Below are 24686 nucleotides of genomic sequence, written 5' to 3'. Positions count from 1 at the left end.
AGCATCATCCCCTCAGCAGCATCATCACCTCAGCAGCATCATCACCTCAGCAGCAGTATCATCACCTCATCAGCATCATCACCTCAGCAGCAGCACCATTACTTCAGCAGCATCATCCCCTCAGCAGCATCACCACCTCAGCAGCATCATCCCCTCAGCAGCATCATCACCTCAGAGGCATCATCCCCTCAGCAGCAACATCCCCTCAGCAGCATCATCACCTCAGCAGCATCATTCCCAAAGCAGTATCATCACTTCAGCAGCATCATCACCTCAGCAGCTGCATCATCACCTCAGCAGTATCATCCCCTCAGCAAAATCATCTTAGCAGCATCATCCCCTCAGCAGCATCCCCTCAGCTGTATCCTCACCTCAGCAGCATCATCTCAGCGGCAGCATCATCCCCTAAGCAGCATCATCCCCTCAGCAGCGTCATCACCTCAGCATCATCATACCCTCAGCAGTATCTTCACCTCAGCAGCATCATTACCTCAGCAGCATCATCCCCTCAGCAGCATCAACACGTCAGAGGCAACATCCCCTCAGCAGCAACAACCCCTAGGCAGCATCATCACCTCAGCAGAATCATCAGCAGCATCATCCCCTCAGCAGCATCATCACCTCAGCAGCATCATCCCCTCCGCAGCATCATCACCTCAGCAGCTGCATCATCACCTCAGCAGTATCATCCCCTCAGCAGCATCATCTCAGCAACATCATCCCCTCAGTAGCATTCCCCCCAGCTGTATCCTCACCTCGGCGGCATCATCCCCTAAGCAGCATCATCACCTCAGCAGCATCATCCCCTCAGCAGCATCTTCACCTCAGCAGCATCATTACCTCAGCAGCATTATCACCTCAGCAGCATCATCACCTCAGCAGCAGCATCATCACCTCATCAGCATCATCACCTAAGCAGCAGCACCATTACTTCAGCAGCATCATCACCTCAGCAGCATCTTTACAACAGCAGCATCATCCCCTCAGCAGCATCATCACCTCAGCAGCATCATCACCTCAGCAGCAGCATCATCACCTCATCAGCATCATCACCTCAGCAGCAGCACCATTACTTCAGCAGCATCATCCCCTCAGCAGCCTCACCACCTCAGCAGCATCATCCCCTCAGCAGCACTCATCGCCTCAGTAGCATCATCCGCTCATCACCATCATCCCCTCAGCAGCGTCACCTCAGCAGCATCCTTAACTCAGCAGCAAAATCACCTAAGCAGCATCATCCCCTCAGCGGCATCATCCCCTCAGCAGCATCATCACCCTCAGCAGCATCTTCCCCTAAGCAGCATCACCTCAGCAGCATCATCACCTCAACAGAATCCTCAGCAACAGCATCCCCTCAGCAGCATCATCCCCTCAGCAGCATCATTACCTTAGCAGCATCATCCCTTCATCAGCTGCATCATCCCCTCAGCAGCAGCATCATCCCCTCAGCAGCATCAGCTCAGGATCAGCATCACCACAGCAGCATCATCACCTCAACAGAATCCTCAGCAACAGCATCCCCTCAGCAGCATCATTACCTCAACAGCATCATTCCCTCAGCAGCTGCATCATCACCTCAGCAGCATCGTCCCCTCAGCAGCATCCGCTCAGCAGCATCATTACCTCAGCAGCACCATTCCCTCCCCAGCAGCATCATCCCCTCAGCAGCATCCTCAGCAGCATCATCTCAGCAGCAGCATCATCCCCTAAGCTGCATCAACACCTCAGCAGCATCATCACCTCAGCAGCATCATCCCCTCAGCAGCATCTTAACCTCAGCAGCATCATTACCTCAGCAGCATCATCCCCTCAGCAGCATCATCACCTCAGCAGCATCATCACCTCAGCAGCAGCATCATCACCTCATAAGCATCATCACCCCAGCAGCAGCACCATTACTTCAGCAGCATCATCACCTGAACAGCATCCTTACCTCAGCAGCATCATCCCCTCAGCAGCATCATCACCTCAGCAGCATCATCACCTCAGCAGCAGCATCATCACCTCATCAGCATCATCACTTCAGCAGCAGCACCATTAATTCAGCAGCATTATCCCCTCAGCAGCATCACCACCTCAGCAACATCATCCACTCAGCAGCACCATTACCTCAGCAGCATCATCCCCTCAGCAGCATCATCCATTCAGCAGCATCAGCTCAGGATCAGCATCACCTCAGCAGCATCATCACCTCAGAGGCACCATCCCCTCAGAAGCAACATCCCCTCAGCAGCATCATCACCTCAGCAGGATCCTCAGCAGCATCATCCCCTCAGCAGCATCATCACCTCAGCAGCATCATCACCTCAGCAGAATCCTCAGCAGCATCATCCCCTCAGCGGCATCATCACCTCAGCAGCATCATCCCCTCAGCAGCATCATCTCTGCAGCATCATCACCTCAGCAGCATCAACTCAGCAGCATCATCGCCTCAGTAGCATCATCCGCTCATCAGCATCATCCCCTCAGCAGCATCTTCACCTCAGCAGCATCATTACCTCAGCAGCATCATCCCCTCAGCAGCATCATTACCTCAGCAGCATCACAACCTCAGCAGCATCATCACCAAAGCAGCATCATCCCTTCAGCAGCATCACCTCAGCAGCAGCATCCGCTCAGCAATATCATCCCCTCAGCAGCATCATCCCCACAGAAGCAGCAGCATCCCCTCAGCAGCATCATCCCCTCAGCAGCAGCATCATCCCCTCAGCAGCAGCATCATCCCCTCAGCAGCATCAGCTCAGGATCAGCATCACCTCAGCAGCATCATCACCTCAGAGGCATCATCCCCTCAGCAGCAACATCCCCTCAGCAGCATCGTCACCTCAGCAGAATCCTCAGCAGCATCATGCCCTCAGCGGCATCATCACCTCAGCAGAATCATCACCTCAGCAGCATCCCATCAGCAGCATCATCCCCTCAGCAGCATCGTCACCTCAGCAGCATCAACTCAGCAGCATCATCGCCTCAGTAGCATCATCTGCTCATCAGCATCATCCCCTCAGCAGCATCAACTCAGCAGCATCCTTAACTCAGCAGCAAAATCACCTAAGCAGCATCATCCCCTCATCAGCATCATCCCCTCAGCAGCATCTTCCACTCAGCAGCATCACCTCAGCAGCATCATCACCTCAACAGAATCCTCAGCAACAGCATCCCCTCAGCAGCATCATCCCCTCAGCAGCATCATTACCTCAGCAGCATCATCCCCTCAGCAGCATCCCCTCAGCAGCATCATTACCTCAGCAGAACTATCCCCTCCCCAGCAGCATCATCCCTCAGCAGCATCCTCAGCAGCATTATCTTCTCAACTGTATCCTCACCTCAGCAGCATCATCTCAGCAGCAGCATCATCCCCTAAGCAGTAGCATCGCCTCGGCAGCATCATTACCTCAGCAGCATCATCCCCTCAGCAGCATCATAACCTAAGCAGCATCATCACCTCAGCAGCAGCATCATCACCTCATCAGCATCATCACCTCAGCAGCAGCACCATTACTTCAGCAGCATCATCACCTCAGCAGCATCATTACCTGAGCAGTATCATCCCCTCAGCAGCATCATCATGTCAGAGGCATCATCCCCTCAGCAGCAACATCCCCTCAGCAGCATCGTCACCTCAGCAGCATCATTACCTCAGCAGCAGCACCATTACTTCAGCAGCATAATCCCCTCAGCAGCATCACCACCTCAGCAGCATCATCCCCTCAGCAGCACCATTACCTCAGCAGCATCATCCCTTCAGCAGCATCTGCTCAGGATCAGCATCACCTCAGCAGCATCATCACGTCAGAGGCATCATCCCCTCAGCAGCAACATCCCCTCAGCAGCATCATCACCTCAGCAGCAGCACCATTACTTCAGCAGCATAATCCCCTCAGCAGCATCACCACCTCAGCAGCATCATCCCCTCAGCAGCACCATTACCTCAGCAGCATCATCCCTTCAGCAGCATCTGCTCAGGATCAGCATCACCTCAGCAGCATCATCACGTCAGAGGCATCATCCCCTCAGCAGCAACATCCCCTCAGCAGCATCATCACCTCAGCAGAATCCTCAGCAGCATCATCCCCTCAGCAGCATCATCACCTCAGCAGCTGAATCAACACCTCAGCAGTATCATCCCCTCAGCAGCATTATCGCCTCAGCAGCATCATTACCTCAGCAGCATCATCCCCTCAGCAGCTGCATCATCACCTCAGCAGTATCATCCCCTCAGCAGCATCACCTCAGCAGCATCATCACCTTAGCAGAATCCTCAGCAGCAGCATCCCCTCAGGAGCATCATCGCCTCAGCAGCATCATTACCTTAGCAGGATCATCACCTCAGCAGCTGCATCAGCACCTCAGCAGTAGCATCCCCTCAGCAGCATCATCTCAGCAGCATCATCCCCTCAGCAGCATCCCCTCAGCAGCATCATCACCTCAGCAGCACCATCCCCTCCCCAGCAGCATCATCCCCTCAGCAGCATCCTCAGCAGCATCATCTCAGCTGCTGCATCATCCCCTCAGCACATCATTACCTCAGCAGCATCATCCCCTCAGCAGCATCATCCTCTCAGCTGCATCCTCACCTCGGCAGCATCATCTCAGCAGCAGCATCATCCCCTAAGGAGCATCATCACCTCAGCAGCATCATCACCTCAGCAGCATCATCCCCTAAGCAGCATCTTCACCTCAGCAGCATCATTACCTCAGCAGCATCATCCCCTCAGCAGCATCATCATCAACTCATCAGCATCATCAACTCAGCAGCAACACCATTACTTCAGCAGCATCATCACCTCAGCAGCATCTTTACATCAGCAGCATCATTACCTCAGCAGCATCATCCCCTCAGCAGCATCCCCTCAGCAGCATCATTACCTCAGCAGAACTATCCCCTCCCCAGCAGCATCATCCCTCAGCAGCATCCTCAGCAGCATTATCTTCTCAGCTGTATCCTCACCTCAGCAGCATCATCTCAGCAGCAGCATCATCCCCTAAGCAGTAGCATCGCCTCGGCAGCATCATTACCTCAGCAGCATCATCCCCTCAGCAGCATCATAACCTAAGCAGCATCATCACCTCAGCAGCAGCATCATCACCTCATCAGCATCATCACCTCAGCAGCAGCACCATTACTTCAGCAGCATCATCACCTCAGCAGCATCATTACCTGAGCAGTATCATCCCCTCAGCAGCATCATCATGTCAGAGGCATCATCCCCTCAGCAGCAACATCCCCTCAGCAGCATCGTCACCTCAGCAGCATCATTACCTCAGCAGCAGCACCATTACTTCAGCAGCATAATCCCCTCAGCAGCATCACCACCTCAGCAGCATCATCCCCTCAGCAGCGCCATTACCTCAGCAGCATCATCCCTTCAGCAGCATCTGCTCAGGATCAGCATCACCTCAGCAGCATCATCACGTCAGAGGCATCATCCCCTCAGCAGCAACATCCCCTCAGCAGCATCATCACCTCAGCAGAATTCTCAGCAGCATCATCCCCTCAGCAGCATCATCACCTCAGCAGCTGAATCAACACCTCAGCAGTATCATCCCCTCAGCAGCATTATCGCCTCAGCAGCATCATTACCTCAGCAGCATCATCCCCTCAGCAGCTGCATCATCACCTCAGCAGTATCATCCCCTCAGCAGCATCACCTCAGCAGCATCATCACCTTAGCAGAATCCTCAGCAGCAGCATCCCCTCAGGAGCATCATCGCCTCAGCAGCATCATTACCTTAGCAGGATCATCACCTCAGCAGCTGCATCAGCACCTCAGCAGTAGCATCCCCTCAGCAGCATCATCTCAGCAGCATCATCCCCTCAGCAGCATCCCCTCAGCAGCATCATCACCTCAGCAGCACCATCCCCTCCCCAGCAGCATCATCCCCTCAGCAGCATCCTCAGCAGCATCATCTCAGCTGCTGCATCATCCCCTCAGCACATCATTACCTCAGCAGCATCATCCCCTCAGCAGCATCATCCTCTCAGCTGCATCCTCACCTCGGCAGCATCATCTCAGCAGCAGCATCATCCCCTAAGGAGCATCATCACCTCAGCAGCATCATCACCTCAGCAGCATCATCCCCTCAGCAGCATCTTCACCTCAGCAGCATCATTACCTCAGCAGCATCATCCCCTCAGCAGCATCATCATCAACTCATCAGCATCATCAACTCAGCAGCAACACCATTACTTCAGCAGCATCATCACCTCAGCAGCATCTTTACATCAGCAGCATCATCCCCTCAGCAGCATCATCACCTCAGCAGCATCATCACCTCAGCAGCAGCATCATCACCTCATCAGCATCATCACCTCAGCAGCAGCACCATTACTTCAGCAGCATCATCCCCTCAGCAGCATCACCACCTCAGCAGCATTATCCGCTCAGCAGCACCATTACCTCAGCAGCATCATCCCTTCAGCAGCATCTGCTCAGGATCAGCATCAAATCAGCAGCATCATCACGTCAGAGGCATCATCCCCTCAGCAGCAACATCCCCTCAGCCCCATCATCACCTCAGCAGAATCCTCAGCAGCATCATCCCCTCAGCAGCATCATCACCTCAGCAGCTGAATCAACACCTCAGCAGTATCATCCCCTCAGCAGCATTATCGCCTCAGCAGCATCATTACCTCAGCAGCATCATCCCCTCAGCAGCTGCATCATCACCTCAGCAGTATCATCCCCTCAGCAGCATCACCTCAGCAGCATCATCACCTCAACAGAATCCTCAGCAGCAGCAGCCCCTCAGGAGCATCATCGCCTCAGCAGCATCATTACCTTAGCAGGATCATCACCTCAGCAGCTGCATCAGCACCTCAGCAGTAGCATCCCCTCAGCAGCATCATCTCAGCAGCATCATCCCCTCAGCAGCATCCCCTCAGCAGCATCATCCCCTAAGCAGCAGCATCGCCTCAGCAGCATCATCACCTCATCAGCATCATCACCTCAGCAGCAGCACCATTACTTCAGCAGCATCATCACCTCAGCAGCATCATTACCTTAGCAGCATCATCCCCTCAGCAGCATCATCACCTCAGCAGCATCATCACCTCAGCAGCAGTATCATCACCTCATCAGCATCATCACCTCAGCAGCAGCACCATTACTTCAGCAGCATCATCCCCTCAGCAGCATCACCACCTCAGCAGCAACATCCCCTCAGCAGCATCATCACCTCAGAGGCATCATCCCCTCAGCAGCAACATCCCCTCAGCAGCATCATCACCTCAGCAGCATCATTCCCAAAGCAGTATCATCACTTCAGCAGCATCATCACCTCAGCAGCTGCATCATCACCTCAGCAGTATCATCCCCTCAGCAACATCATCTCAGCAGCATCATCCCCTCAGCAGCATCCCCTCAGCTGTATCCTCACCTCAGCAGCATCATCTCAGCGGCAGCATCATCCCCTAAGCAGCATCATCCCCTCAGCAGCATTATCACCTCAGCATCATCATCCCCTCAGCAGTATCTTCACCTCAGCAGCATCATTACCTCAGCAGCATCATCCCCTCAGCAGCATCAACACGTCAGAGGCATCATCCCCTCAGCAGCAACATCCCCTCAGCAGCATCATCATCTCAGCAGAATCATCAGCAGCATCATCCCCTCAGCAGCATCATCACCTCAGCAGCATCATCCCCTCCGCAACATCATCACCTCAGCAGCTGCATCATCACCTCAGCAGTATCATCCCCTCAGCAGCATCATCTCAGCAGCATCATCCCCTCAGTAGCATTCCCCCCAGCTGTATCCTCACATCGGCGGCATCATCCCCTAAGCAGCATCATCACCTCAGCAGCATCATCCCCTCAGCAGCATCTTCACCTCAGCAGCATCATTACCTCAGCAGCATTATCACCTCAGCAGCATCATCACCTCAGCAGCAGCATCATCACCTCATCAGCATCATCACCTCAGCAGCAGCACCATTACTTCAGCAGCATCATCACCTCAGCAGCATCTTTACATCAGCAGCATCATCCCCTCAGCAGCATCATAACCTCAGCAGCATCATCACCTCAGCAGCAGCATCATCACCTCATCAGCATCATCACCTCAGCAGCAGCACCATTACTTCAGCAGCATCATCCCCTCAGCAGCCTCACCACCTCAGCAGCATCATCCCCGCAGCAGCACCATTACCTCAGCAGCATCATCCCTTCAGCAGGATCTGCTCAGGATCAGCATCACCTCAGCAGCATCATCACGTCAGAGGCATCATCCCCTCAGCAGCAACATCCCCTCAGCAGCATCATCACCTCAGCAGAATCCTCAGCAGCAGCATCCCCTCAGCAGCATCATCACCTCAGCAGCTGAATCAACACCTCAGCAGTATCATCCCATCAGCAGCATTATCGCCTCAGCAGCATCATTAACTCAGCAGCATCATCCCCTCAGCAGCGGCATCATCACCTCAGCAGTATCATCCCCTCAGCAGCATCACCTCAGCAGCATCATCACCTCAGCAGAATCCTCAGCAGCAGCATCCCCTCAGCAGCATCATCACCTCAGCAGCATCATTACCTTAGCAGGATCATCACCTCAGCAGCTGCATCATCCCCTCAGCAGTAACATTCCCTCAGCAGCATCATCTCAGCAGCATCATCCCCTCAGAAGCATCCCCTCAGCAGCATCATCACCTCAGCAGCACCATCCCCTCCCCAGCAGCATCATCCCCTCAGCGGCATCCTCAGCAGCATCATCTCAGCTGCTGCATCATCCCCTCAGCAGCATCATCCTCTGAGCTGTATCCTCACCTCAGCAGCACAATCTCAGCAGCAGCATCATCCCCTAAGCAGCAGCATCGCCTCAGCAGCATCATCACCTCAGCAGCATCATCCCCTCAGCAGCATCTTCACCTCAGCAGCATCATTACCTCAGCAGCATCATCCCCTCAGCGGCATCATAACCTAAGCAGCATCATCACCTCAGCAGCAGCATCATCACCTCATCAGCATCATCACCTCAGTAGCAGCACCATTACTTCAGCAGCATCATCACCTCAGCAGCATCATTACCTTAGCAGCATCATCCCCTCAGCAGCATCATCAACTCAGCAGCATCATCACCTCAGCAGCAGCATCATCACCTCATCAGCATCATCACCTCAGAGGCATCATCCCTTCAGCAGCAACATCCCCTCAGCAGCATCATCCCCTCAGCAGTATCATCACCTCAGAGGCATCATCCCTTCAGCAGCAACATCCCCTCAGCAGCATCATTACCTCAGCAGCATCATTCCCTCAGCAGTATCATCACCTCAGCAGCATCATCACCTCAGCAGCTGCATAATCACCTCAGCAGTATCATCCCCTCAGCAACATCATCTCAGCAGCATCATCCCCTCAGCAGCATCCCCTCAGCTGTATCCTCACCTCAGCAGCATCATCTCAGCAGCAGCATCATCCCCTAAGCAGCATCATCCCCTCAGCAGCGTCATCACCTCAGCATCATCATCCCCTCAGCAGTATCTTCACCTCAGCAGCATCATCACCTTAGCAGAAGCATCATCACCTCATCAGCATCATCACTTCAGCAGCAGCACCATTACTTCAGCAGCATCATCACCTCAGCAGCATCATCACATCAGCAGGATCATCCCCTCAGCAGAAGCTTCATTCCCTCAGCAGCATCATCACCTCAGCTGCAGCATCATCGCCTCAGCAGCAACATCATCACCTCAGCATCATCATCACCTCAGCAGCACCATCCCCTCCCCAGCAGCATCATCCACTCAGCAGAATCCTCAGCAGCATCACCTCAGCGGCTGCGTCATCCCCTCAGCAGGATCATCCTCTCAGATGCATCCTCACCTCGGCAGCATCATCTCAGCAGCAGCATCATCTCCTAAGCAGCATCAACACCTCAGCAGCATCATCACCTCAGCAGCATCATCCCCTCAGCAGCAACTTCACCTCAGCAGCATCATTACCTCAGCAGCATCACCCCTCAGCAGCATCATCACTTCAGCAGCATCATCACCTCAGCAGCAGCACCATTCCTTCAGCAGCATCATCACCTCAGCAGCATCTTTACATCAGCAGCATCATTCCATCAGCAGCATCATCAACTCAGCAGCATCAACACCTCAGCAGCAGCATCATCACCTCATCAGCATCATTACCTCAGCAGCAGCTCCATTACTTCAGCAGCATCATCCCCTCAGCAGCATCACCACCTCAGCAGCATCACCTCAGCAGCAACATCCCCTCAGCAGCATCATCCTCTCATCAGCATCATCCCCTCAGCTGCATCACCTAAGCAGCATCCTTAACTCAGAAGCATAATCACCTAACCAGCATCATCCCCTCAGCAGCATCAATTCAGCCGCATCATTACCTAAGCTGCATCATCACCTAAGCAGCATCATCCCCTCAGCATCCACATTACCTCAGCAGCATCACTACCTCAGCAGCATCATCACCTAAGCAGCATCATCCCTTCAGCAGCATCACCTCAGCAGCAGCATCCACTCAGCAATATCATCCCCTCAGCAGCATCATCCCCCCAGCAGCAGCAGCATCCCCTCAGCAGCATCATCCCCTCAGCAGCAGCATCATCCCCTCAGCAGCAGCATCATCCCCTCAGCAGCATCAGCTCAGGATCAGCATCACCTCAGCAGCATCATCACCTCAGAGCCATCATCCCCTCAGCAGCAACATCCCCTCAGCAGCATCATCACCTCAGCAGTATCCTCAGCAGCATCATGCCCTCTGCGGCATCATCACCTCAGCAGCATCATCAACTCAGCAGCGTCATCACCTCTTCAGCATCATCACCTCAGCAGCTGCATCATCACCTCAGCAGTATCATCCTCTCAGCCGCATCATCTCAGCAGCATCATCCACTCAGCAACATCCGCTCCGCAGCTTTTTCCTCTCAGCAGCATCATCACCTCAGCAGCATCAACTCAGCAGCATCATCGCCTCAGTAGCATCATCCGCTCATCAGCATCATCCCCTCAGTAGCATCACCTCAGCAGCATCCTTAACTCAGCAGCATAATCAACTAAGCAGCATCATCATCTTAGCAGCATCATCTCCTCAGCAGCATCATCACACTCAGCAGCATCTTCCCCTCAGCAGCATCATCACCTCAGCAGCTGCATCACCTCAACAGAATCCACAGCAAAAGCATCCCCTCAGCAGCATCATCCCCTCAGCAGCTGCATCATCACCTCAGCAGTTTCATCCCCTCAGCAGCAACATCTCATCAGCATCATCATCTCAGCAGCATCATCTCCTCAGCAGCATCATCACACTTAGCAGCATCTTCCCCTCAGCAGCATCATCACCTCAGCAGCTGCATCACCTCAACAGAATCCACAGCAAAAGCATCCCCTCAGCAGCATCATCCCCTCAGCAGCTGCATCATCACCTCAGCAGTTTCATCCCCTCAGCGGCAACACCTCGTCAGCATCATCACCTCAGCTGCAGCACCATTACTTCAGCAGCATCATCCCTTCAGCAGCATCATTACCTTAGCAGCATCATCCCCTCAGCAGCATCCACACCTCAGCAGCATCATCACCACAGCAGCAGCATCATCACCTCATCAGCATCATCACCTCAGCAGCAGCACCATTACTTCAGCCGCATCATCCCCTCAGCAGCATCACCACCTCAGCAGCATCATCCCCTCAGCAGCACCATAACATCAGCAGCATCCTTAACTCAGCAGCATAATCAACTAAGCAGCATCATCATCTCAGCAGCATCATCTCCTCAGCAGCATCATCACACTCAGCAGCATCTTCCGCTCAGCAGCATCATCACCTCAGCAGCTGCATCACCTCAACAGAATCCACAGCAAAAGCATCCCCTCAGCAGCATCATCCCCTCAGCAGCTGCATCATCACCTCAGCAGTTTCATCCCCTCAGCGGCAACACCTCATCAGCATCATCACCTCAGCTGCAGCACCATTACTTCAGCAGCATCATCCCTTCAGCAGCATCATTACCTTAGCAGCATCATCCCCTCAGCAGCATCCACACCTCAGCAGCATCATCACCTCAGCAGCAGCATCATCACCTCATCAGCATCATCACCTCAGCAGCAGCACCATTACTTCAGCCGCATCATCCCCTCAGCAGCATCACCACCTCAGCAGCATCATCCCCTCAGCAGCACCATAACCTCAGCAGCATCATCCCCTCAGCAGCACCATCCCCTCAGCAGCATCAGCTCAGGATCAGCATCAGCTCAGCAGCATCATCACGTCAAGGGCATCATCCCCTCAGCAGCAACATCCCCTCAGCAGCATCATCACCTCAGCAGCATCATCACGTCAGAGGCATCATCCCCTCAGCAGCAACATCACACTCAGCAGCATCTTCCCCTCAGCAGCATCATCACCTCAGCAGCTGCATCACCTCAACAGAATCCACAGCAAAAGCACCCCCTCAGCAGCATCATCCCCTCAGCAGCTGCATCATCACCTCAGCAGTTTCATCCCCTCAGCGGCAACACCTCATCAGCATCATCACCTCAGCTGCAGCACCATTACTTCAGCAGCATCATCCCTTCAGCAGCATCATTACCTTAGCAGCATCATCCCCTCAGCAGCATCCACACCTCAGCAGCATCATCATCTCAGCAGCAGCATCATCACCTCATCAGCATCATCACCTCAGCAGCAGCACCATTACTTCAGCAGCATCATCACCTCAGCAGCATCTTTACATCAGCAGCATCATCACGTCAGAGGCATCATCCCCTCAGCAGCAACATCCCCTCAGCAGCATCATCACCTCAGCAGCATCATCACGTCAGAGGCATCATCCCCTCAGCAGCAACATCCCCTCAGCAGCATCATCACTTCAGCAGAATCCTCAGCAGCATCATCCCCTCAGCAGCATCATCACCTCAGCAGCATCATCCCCTCAGCAGCATCATCACCTCAGCAGCATCATCACCTCAGCAGCATCATCACCTCAGCAGAAGCATCATCACCTCAAAAGCATCATCACCTCATCAGCATCATCACTTCAGCAGCAGCACCATTACTTCAGCAGCATCATCACATCAGCAGCATCATCACCTCAGCAGCATCATCACCTCAGCAGAAGCATCATTTCCTCAGCAGCATCATCACCTCAGCTGCAGCATCATCCCCTCAGCAGCAACATCATCACCTCAGCATCATCATCACCTCAGCAGCATCATTCCCTCAGCAGCATCCTCAGCAGCATCACCTCAGCTGCTGCATCATCCCCTCAGCAGCATCATCCTCTCAGCTGCATCCTCACCTCGGCAGCATCATCTCAGCAGCAGCATCATCCCCTAAGCAGCATCATCACCTCAGCAGCATCATCACCTCAGCAGCATCATCCCCTCAGCAGCATCTTCACCTCAGCAGCATCATCCCCTCAGCAGCATCATCACCTCAGCAGCAGCATCATCACCTCATCAGCATCATCACCTCAGCAGCAGCACCATTACTTCAGCAGCATCATCACCTCAGCAGCATCTTTACATCAGCAGCATCATTCCCTCAGCAGCATCATCACCTCAGCAGCATCATCACCTCAGCAGCAGCATCATCACCTCATCAGCATCATCACCTCAGCAGCAGCACCATTGCATCAGCAGCATCATCCCCTCAGCAGCATCACCACCTCAGCAGCATCACCTCAGCAGCAACATCCCCTCAGCAGCATCATCCTCTCATCAGCATCATCCCCTCAGCTGCATCACCTCAGCAGCATCCTTAACTCAGAAGCATATTGACCTAAGCAACATCATCCCCTCAGCAGCATCACATCAGCAGCATCATTACCTCAGCTGCATCATCACCTAAGCAGCATCCTCCTCTCAGCAGCATCATTACCTCAGCAGCATCACTACCTCAGCAGCATCATCACCTAAGGAGCATCATCCCTTCAGCAGCATCAACTCAGCAGCAGCATCCGCTCACCAATATCATCCCCTCAGCAGCATCATCCCCCCAGCAGCAGCAGCATCCCCTCAGCAGCTTCATCCCCTCAGCAGCAGCATCATCCCCTCAGCAGCAGCATCATCCCCTCAGCAGCATCAGCTCAGGATCAGCATCACCTCAGCAGCATCATCACCTCAGAGGCATCATCCCCTCAGCAGCATCATCACCTCAGCAGAATCCTCAGCAGCATCATCTCAGCTGCTGCATCATCCCCTCAGCAGCATCATCCTCTCAGCTGTATCCTCACCTCAGCAGCACCATCTCAGCAGCAGCATCATCCCCTAAGCAGCAGCATCGCCTCAGCAGCATCATCACCTCAGCAGCATCATCCCCTCAGCAGCATCTTCACCTCAGCAGCATCATTACCTCAGCAGCATCATCCCCTCAGCAGCATCATAACCTAAGCAGCATCATCACCTCAGCAGCAGCATCATCACCTCATCAGCATCATCAACTCAGCAGCAGCACCATTACTTCAGCAGCATCATCACCTCAGCAGCATCATTACCTTAGCAGCATCATCCCCTCAGCAGCAACATCCCCTCAGCAGCATCATCACCTCAGCAGCATCATCACGTCAGAGGCATCATCCCCTCAGCAGCAACATCACACTCAGCAGCATCTTCCCCTCAGCAGCATCATCACCTCAGCAGCTGCATCACCTCAACAGAATCCACAGCAAAAGCATCCCCTCAGCAGCATCATCCCCTCAGCAGCTGCATCATCACCTCAGCAGTTTCATCCCCTCAGCGGCAACACCTCATCAGCATCATCACCTCAGCTGCAGCACCATTACTTCAGCAGCATCATCCCTTCAGCAGCATCATTACCTTAGCAGCATCATCCCCTCAGCAGCATCCACACCTCAGCAGCATCATCACCTCAGCAGCAGCATCATCACCTCATCAGCATCATCACCTCAGCAGCAGCACCATTACTTCAGCAGCATCATCACCTCAGCAGCATCTTTACATCAGCAGCATCATCACGTCAGAGGCATCATCCCCTCAGCAGCAACATCCCCTCAGCAGCATCATCACCTCAGCAGCATCATCACGTCAGAGGCATCATCCCCTCAGCAGCAACATCCCCTCAGCAGCATCATCACTTCAGCAGAATCCTCAGCAGCATCATCCCCTCAGCAGCATCATCACCTCAGCAGCATCATCCCCTCAGCAGCATCATCACCTCAGCAGCATCATCACCTCAGCAGCATCATCACCTCAGCAGAAGCATCATCACCTCAAAAGCATCATCACCTCATCAGCATCATCACTTCAGCAGCAGCACCATTACTTCAGCAGCATCATCACATCAGCAGCATCATCACCTCAGCAGCATCATTACCTCAGCAGAAGCATCATTTCCTCAGCAGCATCATCACCTCTGCTGCAGCATCATCCCCTCAGCAGCAACATCATCACCTCAGCATCATCATCACCTCAGCAGCATCATTCCCTCAGCAGCATCCTCAGCAGCATCACCTCAGCTGCTGCATCATCCCCTCAGCAGCATCATCCTCTCAGCTGCATCCTCACCTCGGCAGCATCATCTCAGCAGCAGCATCATCCCCTAAGCAGCATCATCACCTCAGCAGCATCATCACCTCAGCAGCATCATCCCCTCAGCAGCATCTTCACCTCAGCAGCATCATCCCCTCAGCAGCATCATCACCTCATCAGCATCATCACCTCAGCAGCAGCACCATTACTTCAGCAGCATCATCACCTCAGCAGCATCTTTACATCAGCAGCATCATTCCCTCAGCAGCATCATCACCTCAGCAGCATCATCACCTCAGCAGCAGCATCATCACCTCATCAGCATCATCACCTCAGCAGCAGCACCATTGCATCAGCAGCATCATCCCCTCAGCAGCATCACCACCTCAGCAGCATCACCTCAGCAGCAACATCCCCTCAGCAGCATCATCCTCTCATCAGCATCATCCCCTCAGCTGCATCACCTCAGCAGCATCCTTAACTCAGAAGCATATTGACCTAAGCAACATCATCCCCTCAGCAGCATCACATCAGCAGCATCATTACCTCAGCTGCATCATCACCTAAGCAGCATCCTCCTCTCAGCAGCATCATTACCTCAGCAGCATCACTACCTCAGCAGCATCATCACCTAAGGAGCATCATCCCTTCAGCAGCATCAACTCAGCAGCAGCATCCGCTCACCAATATCATCCCCTCAGCAGCATCATCCCCCCAGCAGCAGCAGCATCCCCTCAGCAGCTTCATCCCCTCAGCAGCAGCATCATCCCCTCAGCAGCAGCATCATCCCCTCAGCAGCATCAGCTCAGGATCAGCATCACCTCAGCAGCATCATCACCTCAGAGGCATCATCCCCTCAGCAGAATCATCACCTCAGCAGAATCCTCAGCAGCATCATCTCAGCTGCTGCATCATCCCCTCAGCAGCATCATCCTCTCAGCTGTATCCTCACCTCAGCAGCACCATCTCAGCAGCAGCATCATCCCCTAAGCAGCAGCATCGCCTCAGCAGCATCATCACCTCAGCAGCATCATCCCCTCAGCAGCATCTTCACCTCAGCAGCATCATTACCTCAGCAGCATCATCCCCTCAGCAGCATCATAACCTAAGCAGCATCATCACCTCAGCAGCAGCATCATCACCTCATCAGCATCATCAACTCAGCAGCAGCACCATTACTTCAGCAGCATCATCACCTCAGCAGCATCATTACCTTAGCAGCATCATCCCCTCAGCAGCAACATCCCCTCAGCAGCATCATCACCTAAGCAGCTGCATCACCTCAACAGAATCCACAGCAAAAGCATCCCCTCAGCAGCATCATCCCCTCAGCAGCTGCATCATCACCTCAGCAGTTTCATCCCCTCAGCGGCAACACCTCATCAGCATCATCACCTCAGCTGCAGCACCATTACTTCAGCAGCATCATCCCTTCAGCAGCATCATTACCTTAGCAGCATCATCCCCTCAGCAGCATCCACACCTCAGCAGCATCATCACCTCAGCAGCAGCATCATCACCTCATCAGCATCATCACCTCAGCAGCAGCACCATTACTTCAGCAGCATCATCACCTCAGCAGCATCTTTACATCAGCAGCATCATCACGTCAGAGGCATCATCCCCTCAGCAGCAACATCCCCTCAGCAGCATCATCACCTCAGCAGCATCATCACGTCAGAGGCATCATCCCCTCAGCAGCAACGTCCCCTCAGCAGCATCATCACTTCAGCAGAATCCTCAGCAGCATCATCCCCTCAGCAGCATCATCACCTCAGCAGCATCATCCCCTCAGCAGCATCATCACCTCAGCAGCATCATCACCTCAGCAGCATCGTCACCTCAGCAGAAGCATCATCACCTCAAAAGCATCATCACCTCATCAGCATCATCACTTCAGCAGCAGCACCATTACTTCAGCAGCATCATCACATCAGCAGCATCATCACCTCAGCAGCATCATCACCTCAGCAGAAGCATCATTTCCTCAGCAGCATCATCACCTCAGCTGCAGCATCATCCCCTCAGCAGCAACATCATCACCTCAGCATCATCATCACCTCAGCAGCATCATTCCCTCAGCAGCATCCTCAGCAGCATCACCTCAGCTGCTGCATCATCCCCTCAGCAGCATCATCCTCTCAGCTGCATCCTCACCTCGGCAGCATCATCTCAGCAGCAGCATCATCCCCTAAGCAGCATCATCACCTCAGCAGCATCATCACCTCAGCAGCATCATCCCCTCAGCAGCATCTTCACCTCAGCAGCATCATCCCCTCAGCAGCATCATCACCTCAGCAGCAGCATCATCACCTCATCAGCATCATCACCTCAGCAGCAGCACCATTACTTCAGCAGCATCATCACCTCAGCAGCATCTTTACATCAGCAGCATCATTCCCTCAGCAGCATCATCACCTCAGCAGCATCATCACCTCAGCAGCAGCATCATCACCTCATCAGCATCATCACCTCAGCAGCAGCACCATTGCATCAGCAGCATCATCCCCTCAGCAGCATCACCACCTCAGCAGCATCACCTCAGCAGCAACATCCCCTCAGCAGCATCATCCTCTCATCAGCATCATCCCCTCAGCTGCATCACCTCAGCAGCATCCTTAACTCAGAAGCATATTGACCTAAGCAACATCATCCCCTCAGCAGCATCACATCAGCAGCATCATTACCTCAGCTGCATCATCACCTAAGCAGCATCCTCCTCTCAGCAGCATCATTACCTCAGCAGCATCACTAACTCAGCAGCATCATCACCTAAGGAGCATCATCCCTTCAGCAGCATCAACTCAGCAGCAGCATCCGCTTACCAATATCATCCCCTCAGCAGCATCATCCCCCCAGCAGCAGCAGCATCCCCTCAGCAGCTTCATCCCCTCAGCAGCAGCATCATCCCCTCAGCAGCAGCATCATCCCCTCAGCAGCATCAGCTCAGGATCAGCATCACCTCAGCAGCATCATCACCTCAGAGGCATCATCCCCTCAGCAGCATCATCACCTCAGCAGAATCCTCAGCAGCATCATCTCAGCTGCTGCATCATCCCCTCAGCAGCATCATCCTCTCAGCTGTATCCTCACCTCAGCAGCACCATCTCAGCAGCAGCATCATCCCCTAAGCAGCAGCATCGCCTCAGCAGCATCATCACCTCAGCAGCATCATCCCCTCAGCAGCATCTTCACCTCAGCAGCATCATTACCTCAGCAGCATCATCCCCTCAGCAGCATCATAACCTAAGCAGCATCATCACCTCAGCAGCAGCATCATCACCTCATCAGCATCATCACCTCAGCAGCAGCACCATTACTTCAGCAGCATCATCACCTCAGCAGCATCATTACCTTAGCAGCATCATCCCCTCAGCAGCAACATCCCCTCAGCAGCATCATCACCTCAGCAGCATCATCACGTCAGAGGCATCATCCCCTCAGCAGCAACATCACACTCAGCAGCATCTTCCCCTCAGCAGCATCATCACCTCAGCAGCTGCATCACCTCAACAGAATCCACAGCAAAAGCATCCCCTCAGCAGCATCATCCCCTCAGCAGCTGCATCATCACCTCAGCAGTTTCATCCCCTCAGCGGCAACACCTCATCAGCATCATCACCTCAGCTGCAGCACCATTACTTCAGCAGCATCATCCCTTCAGCAGCATCATTACCTTAGCAGCATCATCCCCTCAGCAGCATCCACACCTCAGCAGCATCATCACCTCAGCAGCAGCATCATCACCTCATCAGCATCATCACCTCAGCAGCAGCACCATTACTTCAGCAGCATCATCACCTCAGCAGCATCTTTACATCAGCAGCGTCATCACGTCAGAGGCATCATCCCCTCAGCAGCAACATCCCCTCAGCAGCATCATCACCTCAGCAGCATCATCACGTCAGAGGCATCATCCCCTCAGCAGCAACATCCCCTCAGCAGCATCATCACTTCAGCAGAATCCTCAGCAGCATCATCCCCTCAGCAGCATCATCACCTCAGCAGCATCATCCCCTCAGCAGCATCATCACCTCAGCAGCATCATCACCTCAGCAGCATCATCACCTCAGCAGAAGCATCATCACCTCAAAAGCATCATCAACTCATCAGCATCATCACTTCAGCAGCAGCACCATTACTTCTGCAGCATCATCACATCAGCAGCATCATCACCTCAGCAGCATCATCACCTCAGCAGAAGCATCATTTCCTCAGCAGCATCATCACCCCAGCTGCAGCATCATCCCCTCAGCAGCAACATCATCACCTCAGCATCATCATCACCTCAGCAGCATCATTCCCTCAGCAGCATCCTCAGCAGCATCACCTCAGCTGCTGCATCATCCCCTCAGCAGCATCATCCTCTCAGCTGCATCCTCACCTCGGCAGCATCATCTCAGCAGCAGCATCATCCCCTAAGCAGCATCATCACCTCAGCAGCATCATCACCTCAGCAGCATCATCCCCTCAGCAGCATCTTCACCTCAGCAGCATCATCCCCTCAGCAGCATCATCACCTCAGCAGCATCATCACCTCAGCAGCATCATCACCTCAGCAGCATCATCCCCTCAGCAGCATCTTCACCTCAGCAGCATCATCACCTCATCAGCATCATCACCTCAGCAGCAGCACCATTACTTCAGCAGCATCATCACCTCAGCAGCATCTTTACATCAGCAGCATCATTCCCTCAGCAGCATCATCACCTCAGCAGCATCATCACCTCAGCAGCAGCATCATCACCTCATCAGCATCATCACCTCAGCAGCAGCACCACCTCAGCAGCATCACCTCAGCAGCATCATCCCCTCAGCAGCATCATCCTCTCATCAGCATCATCACCTCAGCAGCAGCACCATTACTTCAGCAGCATCATCCCCTCAGCAGCATCACCACCTCAGCAGCATCACCTCAGCAGCAACATCCCCTCAGCAGCATCATCCTCTCATCAGCATCATCCCCTCAGCTGCATCACCTCAGCAGCATCCTTAACTCAGAAGCATATTGACCTAAGCAACATCATCCCCTCAGCAGCATCACATCAGCAGCATCATTACCTCAGCTGCATCATCACCTAAGCAGCATCCTCCTCTCAGCAGCATCATTACCTCAGCAGCATCACTACCTCAGCAGCATCATCACCTAAGGAGCATCATCCCTTCAGCAGCATCAACTCAGCAGCAGCATCCGCTCACCAATATCATCCCCTCAGCAGCATCATCCCCCCAGCAGCAGCAGCATCCCCTCAGCAGCTTCATCCCCTCAGCAGCAGCATCATCCCCTCAGCAGCAGCATCATCCCCTCAGCAGCATCAGCTCAGGATCAGCATCACCTCAGCAGCATCATCACCTCAGAGGCATCATCCCCTCAGCAGCATCATCACCTCAGCAGAATCCTCAGCAGCATCATCTCAGCTGCTGCATCATCCCCTCAGCAGCATCATCCTCTCAGCTGTATCCTCACCTCAGCAGCACCATCTCAGCAGCAGCATCATCCCCTAAGCAGCAGCATCGCCTCAGCAGCATCATCACCTCAGCAGCATCATCCCCTCAGCAGCATCTTCACCTCAGCAGCATCATTACCTCAGCAGCATCATAACCTAAGCAGCATCATCACCTCAGCAGCAGCATCATCACCTCATCAGCATCATCAACTCAGCAGCAGAAACATTACTTCAGCAGCATCATCACCTCAGCAGCATCATTACCTTAGCAGCATCATCCCCTCAGCAGCAACATCCCCTCAGCAGCATCATCACCTAAGCAGCTGCATCACCTCAACAGAATCCACAGCAAAAGCATCCCCTCAGCAGCATCATCCCCTCAGCAGCTGCATCATCACCTCAGCAGTTTCATCCCCTCAGCGGCAACACCTCATCAGCATCATCACCTCAGCTGCAGCACCATTACTTCAGCAGCATCATCCCTTCAGCAGCATCATTACCTTAGCAGCATCATCCCCTCAGCAGCATCCACACCTCAGCAGCATCATCACCTCAGCAGCAGCATCATCACCTCATCAGCATCATCACCTCAGCAGCAGCACCATTACTTCAGCAGCATCATCACCTCAGCAGCATCTTTACATCAGCAGCATCATCACGTCAGAGGCATCATCCCCTCAGCAGCAACATCCCCTCAGCAGCATCATCACCTCAGCAGCATCATCACGTCAGAGGCATCATCCCCTCAGCAGCAACGTCCCCTCAGCAGCATCATCACTTCAGCAGAATCCTCAGCAGCATCATCCCCTCAGCAGCATCATCACCTCAGCAGCTTCATCCCCTCAGCAGCATCATCACCTCAGCAGCATCATCACCTCAGCAGCATCGTCACCTCAGCAGAAACATCATCACCTCAAAAGCATCATCACCTCATCAGCATCATCACTTCAGCAGCAGCACCATTACTTCAGCAGCATCATCACATCAGCAGCATCATCACCTCAGCAGCATCATCACCTCAGCAGAAGCATCATTTCCTCAGCAGCATCATCACCTCAGCTGCAGCATCATCCCCTCAGCAGCAACATCATCACCTCAGCATCATCATCACCTCAGCAGCATCATTCCCTCAGCAGCATCCTCAGCAGCATCACCTCAGCTGCTGCATCATCCCCTCAGCAGCATCATCCTCTCAGCTGCATCCTCACCTCGGCAGCATCATCTCAGCAGCAGCATCATCCCCTAAGCAGCATCATCACCTCAGCAGCATCATCACCTCAGCAGCATCATCCCCTCAGCAGCATCTTCACCTCAGCAGCATCATCCCCTCAGCAGCATCATCACCTCAGCAGCAGCATCATCACCTCATCAGCATCATCACCTCAGCAGCAGCACCATTACTTCAGCAGCATCATCACCTCAGCAGCATCTTTACATCAGCAGCATCATTCCCTCAGCAGCATCATCACCTCAGCAGCATCATCACCTCAGCAGCAGCATCATCACCTCATCAGCATCATCACCTCAGCAGCAGCACCATTGCATCAGCAGCATCATCCCCTCAGCAGCATCACCACCTCAGCAGCATCACCTCAGCAGCAACATCCCCTCAGCAGCATCATCCTCTCATCAGCATCATCCCCTCAGCTGCATCACCTCAGCAGCATCCTTAACTCAGAAGCATATTGACCTAAGCAACATCATCCCCTCAGCAGCATCACATCAGCAGCATCATTACCTCAGCTGCATCATCACCTAAGCAGCATCCTCCTCTCAGCAGCATCATTACCTCAGCAGCATCACTACCTCAGCAGCATCATCACCTAAGGAGCATCATCCCTTCAGCAGCATCAACTCAGCAGCAGCATCCGCTCACCAATATCATCCCCTCAGCAGCATCATCCCCCCAGCAGCAGCAGCATCCCCTCAGCAGCTTCATCCCCTCAGCAGCAGCATCATCCCCTCAGCAGCAGCATCATCCCCTCAGCAGCATCAGCTCAGGATCAGCATCACCTCAGCAGCATCATCACCTCAGAGGCATCATCCCCTCAGCAGCATCATCACCTCAGCAGAATCCTCAGCAGCATCATCTCAGCTGCTGCATCATCCCCTCAGCAGCATCATCCTCTCAGCTGTATCCTCACCTCAGCAGCACCATCTCAGCAGCAGCATCATCCCCTAAGCAGCAGCATCGCCTCAGCAGCATCATCACCTCAGCAGCATCATCCCCTCAGCAGCATCTTCACCTCAGCAGCATCATTACCTCAGCAGCATCATCCCCTCAGCAGCATCATAACCTAAGCAGCATCATCACCTCAGCAGCAGCATCATCACCTCATCAGCATCATCAACTCAGCAGCAGCACCATTACTTCAGCAGCATCATCACCTCAGCAGCATCATTACCTTAGCAGCATCATGCCCTCAGCAGCATCATCACCTCAGCAGCATCTTCACCTCAGCAGCAGCATCATCAACTCATCAGCATCATCACCTCAGCAGCAGCACCATTACTTCAGCAGCATCATCCCCTCAGCAGCATCACCAACTCAGCAGCATCATCCCCTCAGCCGCATTATCACCTCAGAGGCATCATCCCCTCAGCAGCAACTTCCCCTCAGCAGCATCATCACCTCAGCAGCATCATTCCCTCAGCAATATCATCACCTCAGCAGCATCATCACCTCAGCAGCTGCATCATCACCTCAGCAGTATCATCCCCTCAGCAACATCATCTCAGCAGCATCATCTCAGCAGCAGCATCATCCCCTAAGCAGCAGCATCCCCTCAGCAGCATCCCCTCAGCTGTATCCTCACTTCAGCAGCATCATCTCAGCAGCAGCATCATCCCCTAAGCAGCAGCATCCCCTCAGCAGCACCATCACCTCAGCATCATCATCCCCTCAGCAGTATCTTCACCTCAGCAGCATCATTACCTCAGCAGCATCATCCCCTCAGCAGCATCATCACCTTAGCAGAAGCATCATCACCTCATCAGAATCATCACTTCAGCAGCAGCACCATTACTTCAGCAGCATCATCCCTTCAGCAGCATCATTACCTTAGCAGCATCATCCCCTCAGCAGCATCCACACCTCAGCAGCATCATCACCTCAGCAGCAGCATCATCACCTCATCAGCATCATCACCTCAGCAGCAGCACCATTACTTCAGCAGCATCATCACCTCAGCAGCATCTTTACATCAGCAGCATCATCACGTCAGAGGCATCATCCCCTCAGCAGCAACATCCCCTCAGCAGCATCATCACCTCAGCAGCATCATCACGTCAGAGGCATCATCCCCTCAGCAGCAACATCCCCTCAGCAGCATCATCACTTCATCAGTATCCTCAGCAGCATCATCCCCTCAGCAGCATCATCACCTCAGCAGCATCATCCCCTCAGCAGCATCATCACCTCAGCAGCATCATCACCTCAGCAGCATCATCACCTCAGCAGAAGCATCATCACCTCAAAAGCATCATCACCTCATCAGCATCATCACTTCAGCAGCAGCACCATTACTTCTGCAGCATCATCACATCAGCAGCATCATCACCTCAGCAGCATCATCACCTCAGCAGAAGCATCATTTCCTCAGCAGCATCATCACCTCAGCTGCAGCATCATCCCCTCAGCAGCAACATCATCACCTCAGCATCATCATCACCTCAGCAGCATCATTCCCTCAGCAGCATCCTCAGCAGCATCACCTCAGCTGCTGCATCATCCCCTCAGCAGCATCATCCTCTCAGCTGCATCCTCACCTCGGCAGCATCATCTCAGCAGCAGCAT

This window comes from Carcharodon carcharias, chromosome 2 (genome assembly GCF_017639515.1).
Source record: "Carcharodon carcharias isolate sCarCar2 chromosome 2, sCarCar2.pri, whole genome shotgun sequence".
Lineage (NCBI taxonomy): Eukaryota > Metazoa > Chordata > Chondrichthyes > Lamniformes > Lamnidae > Carcharodon > Carcharodon carcharias.
This window is presented reverse-complemented; position numbering follows the sequence as displayed.